The sequence below is a fragment of the Salvia hispanica genome, chromosome 2 (assembly GCF_029641045.1).
Source record: "Salvia hispanica isolate PSC_SH4W2 chromosome 2, Shi_PSC_v1, whole genome shotgun sequence".
Classification (NCBI taxonomy): Eukaryota; Viridiplantae; Streptophyta; class Magnoliopsida; order Lamiales; family Lamiaceae; genus Salvia; species Salvia hispanica.
Window position 1 is genome coordinate 5,328,198 of NC_142693.1, and position 4,971 is coordinate 5,333,168.

The 4,971-nt window shown below is 38.7% G+C and overlaps 1 pseudogene; it reads left to right on the forward strand.

The window, feature by feature from the left end:
- Positions 1–2,626: 2,626 nt before the first annotated feature.
- On the forward strand, positions 2,627–3,972 carry LOC125185325 (anthocyanidin 3-O-glucoside 6''-O-acyltransferase pseudogene; annotated as a pseudogene).
- Positions 3,973–4,971: the final 999 nt, after the last annotated feature.

Below are 4,971 nucleotides of genomic sequence, written 5' to 3' on the forward strand. Positions count from 1 at the left end.
TTATCTTTTCACACATTTTTCCCTCTAACTAGTTTGTATGGAAAGACACAAAACAATATGAAGACTTCGGGCATATGTGAGAGAAATGGTGAAAGTAAAAGAGGCTCCTCCGGCAAAAAGATGTGGTATTCCGCCCTTAGTGTGGGCAGAGTGAAGCTGTATGAGACATTGCCATTTAGTGTGACATCACGACAAACGTGTGAGCCTGCACCTTGGTTTCATCGACTCTAGACAACGTATTAACCACTTTATTTGAGGCACCAGTGCAACTTCCATACGTAAAATTATTGGTCCGGTGTTTGTATAACTCGTTATGACCCTTCATCAGTTTCATTCTTTTTTTTTTAATATAGTTTGTTCGCGAGTGAACATTTGAATTCTATGGAATTGAATTGGAAGGAATTAATTCAATTCCAAATCCTATGTTTGGTAAAAATGAGAATTGATATGAAATTGAATTGACATGATTGATAAATATACACACAGTGCACACACTTCACATATATCACACACTACACACACTTCACGCATTTCACACACTTCACACATACACACATTTCACACACTTCACACACTACACATATTTCACACACTTTACACGTTTCACACACTACACACACTTCACACATTTCACACACTACACACACTACACTAAACTATGTGAAATGTGTAGTGTTTGGAATGTGTTTAGTGTGGGTAGTATGTGAAGTATGTATACTATGTGAAATGTGTGAAGTGTATGTAGTGTGTGAAATATGTGTACTATGTCAAATGTGTGTAGTGTGTGAAATATGTATACTATGTGAAATGTGTGTAGTGTGTGAAGTGTGTGTAGTGTGTGAAATGTGTGAAGTGTGTGAAACATGTGAAGTGTATTAAATATGAGTAGTGTGTGAACATTGATTGAACAATTTTTCAGATTTGCAAAATTCCACAACCGAAAACATTGGGACCAAAATATCAAAATCAGGATGGGGATGCAGAGCCAAGTCCCAGCAATGGCAAAAATCGACCTAAAAATAGCACCAACTAAACGGCGTAGTTAAAATAGATAGCCACCCAATCTTTCGACAATATAAACAGAGAAGCAACACTTCTAGTAATATCAAGCAATTATAACATTTTATAACTTACACTAAAAATCCACAACAAAAAACATAAGGATGAAAACACAAAAATTAGAATGGAGATGCACAACCAAGCCGCCCCAGTGAGCAAAATCGTCCTAAAAGTCGTGGCAACTGAATGACAAAATTGTATTAGAAATCCGCCGTCTCTTTCCATGGAAAAACTAAAGCAGGAACACTTGCAACTATGCTCCACCCATGTCAATAAAACCCTCAACAACGAAGTGAAAATTGGGGTCGTTGTAAACCCCAGAAAAAAACTGCAGATATCGAACGAAAATTTATCAGAACAGAAAGAACATAAGGATTTTTGAGAGTAGTGGAGGCGCGATTGTGTAAATACTATAAACCCTACAAACCTCAAGAGAAATTGCATGGGAGAATTGCTTTTAATCTTCAACGTTGGCGTCTTCCTTCGGTATCGAAATTGGCGTCATGGGTGGAATGGAGTGTAATGGATGGGTGAAGAGAGAGAGTATCTTCTCATTTAGAATTTGATTTATAAAAAAATACATTCCCTGAATTAGTGGATGTCCATAACTGATTCAAATCATTAATATGGATTGACAAATATGCTAAAGCAATATCTAATACTCCCTCCATTCCATAGTAATGGAGGCAAAACTTTTTGGGTACGAAGATTAAGAAAAATTGTTATAGGTGAGTTAAGTAAAATGAGAATAAAGTGGAAAATGAAAAAGGTAGAGAGATAAAGAGAGAAAAATAAAAGAGAGTAAAGTATGTGAGGAAAAATATGTTAACTTTTACTAAAAATGGAAATGACTCTATTACTATGAAATAGACGAAAATGGAAAAACGCCCCTATTACTATTGAATGGAGGGAGTACATTAAATTTGGAACTCATCAGATTATTCTCTATATCACGTTACATGTTTTCAATTTGGAACTCATCAGATTATACTCTATATCACGTTACATGTTTTCAATTCAAATACATTAAATTTGAGGCTGCACTAACTTCCTTGTGATAGTCGCACGATCCATAGCATTAGTCGCACAATCCATAATAAAAAAGTCACCAAGTTTGACGTAAGCAATTCCATTTCATGAACGCCGAATTCGGCCATACTAATGTAAGTACTCCCTCCGTTCGCCATTCGTCTCATATTTAATTTAAGAAATTGTTTGACTTTATAAAGTAAAGTGTGTAGAAAAAGTTGATGGAATATGGAGTCTTTTATATATTGATTTTAAAATAAAATATGAATAGAATGACTTAGTGGAATGTAAGGTCCACTTATAAAATATGATAAAAGTGAAATGAGACATTTATTAATGGACGAACGAAAAAAAAAAAAAATGGGACATTTAAGCAAGAAGGAGAGAGTATTTTATATTGACAGGTAACGCGTGTTACAATTATTGACTATACTTTTCAATCCATCAATATTAAATGCGTGTGATATGGAAATGGCAAATCATACATATATATGTAAGTATAGATTTATGAGAGCTTGCAATCCCCCGTCAAATTTAAATGGCTGTGAAAATCGTAGAGAGCCACTCTGTCTCGCCGTCCTCCGGCGCCGCCGCAGAGCATACGCTCCCACTCTTATATTTCGACATTATATGGTTCGATTTCTTTCTCACTGAACCCCTCTTCTTCTATCCCCTCAAATGCTCCCAATCTCATTTCTTCAACACCATCCTTGTCAACCTCAAACACTCATTATCCCTCACTCTCAAACATTTCCTTCCTCTAGCATCCAAAGTCATCTTCCCTCTCACCTCCGCCGCCATGCCCGTTTCCCGATACACCACCGGTGACTCCCTCTCCCTCGTCATCGCCACGTCAGACGATGACTTCTCACACGTCGTGTCCAACCACCCCAAGCCTGCTGCCGATTTCCATCAACTCGTCGCACAAATGCCGGCGGCCGTTTACTCCTCCGACGAGATCAAATTCAGCGCCTTGGCAATTCAACTCACCTTGTTTCCGAACCAAGGGATCTGCATCGGCTTCACGCACCACCACTCCATTTGCGACGCCACCACTCTCAACGCTTTCCTCCACATGTGGGCCTCCATCAACAACTCCAACGTCATCGAGCAGCTGCCTTTCTACGGCCGAGATTCCGTTCAGGATTCAACCAAACTAACCATGATTCATTGGGACAAAATGAAGACGAATAGGCCGACGGTTTCACTAGCACCACCGTCGCCTTCAGATAAAGTCCGAGCAACATTCCACCTAAGTAATCCCCAAATCGAGAAGCTCAAGAGATGGGCTGCGATCAAGAAACCTTCAATAGGCCGCCTATCGTCTTTCGTCGTGGCGTGCGCTTATCTCTGGAGCTGCCTGGCCAAGTCAGAGGTGGACGAAGACGACGACGATGAGACACAATACTTATGCTCTCCAGTTAATTGCCGCGGGCGGCTTGATCCGCCCCTTCCGGAGAACTACTTCGGCAACTGCTCGATCCAATTGATTGCGGCTTCAAGAAATGGAAAGCTCAAAGGGAATGAGGGGTTTGTAGCTGCTGCGGAGGCGGTTGCAGAGGCTGTTAAAATTGCTGTGAAAAGCTCAAGAGTGTCGGAGTTTTATGAGAATCGATCAGAGATACTTTCGGAATTGAAAGGTAAGAAGGTGGTTTGGGTTGCAGGATCGACAAAAGTTGATCAACATGGAGCAGATTATGGATGGGGGAGAGCTGTTAAGTATGAATGCATTCATACAGACTTCAACGGAGCAGTTCATCTTTGTAAGGGCAGACAAGGTGGAATCGACATGGGCTTCTCAATGCCTAAACCTAAGATGTTTTCTTTCGCGTCTATCTTCAACAAATACTTATTCATCAATTCCAATTTGTAATTTTTCTATTCATTTCCAATTCTACTAAAATAATTTCCATGAATTAAACACATCATCCTTGATTTCTTGAAACTGAAATCTTAAATTTAAACTAGCTACTATTTCATCATTTAAAACGAATTTCTAGTCATTCCGATAGTGAACAATTTTTGGCATTGTTTGTTGGGACTACATTAATTTTAATCATAAATAATTCTTATTTGTAACTCATATTATGCAATAATTTTGACTGAATCATGTCATGTAATTCGTAGTTAGCATTTCTCACCAAAAAGGTAAGTTTATAATATTGCTTCAAGACGCTAGAGCGTCATAGAACTCATTTAGCCCTCACATCGTGGATGCAAATGAACAAGTAGTCAAGATGGAGGACAAACTTACAAACACACAAACAAGAGTTAGTTGAAGCGGTTGAGGATGGCTCGGATAAAGCCATGCGCCCATGCATTGAGAGGAGTGAATCAAGCTTGAGTGTTATCGTTGTTCTTGATCGATTTGTATGTTGCATCATTGATAATATAGTTTGAATGCCTTCATGTGGATGTAGGTTTTAACAACGAACCATGTAATTCCCTTTGTCATCTCTTGTTTACTGTTTCATTGGAGTTCTTTGCTTTGGATTATCGTTTGCATTCGACCTAGATACTATTACTTCCACAAATAGAAGACGTGATATATGCAAGCACAATTAATGGAGAATACACCACAAGCAGTTAAAACTAATTGTGTAATGAATCATTACATAATGAAGCATTTTTGTGAGAGTAGCCTCAGTATCTCGTGGACATGATACCTAATGACCTAATCAGCTGTTATGATTCCTCTTGGATCCGACCCTTCTTGGGCCACATAAGCTCATATGAATGGTCCACAACATGACAATGATTATAGCTATAAAACTCGTGGAGATAAATTAAATCCGAACGTGAAAGATGTAATTGAGAATAAGAATTCCAATGGAATAATGAGTTCTTAGCATGCGACGAGAATATAGGTAAATGTCAACTCTC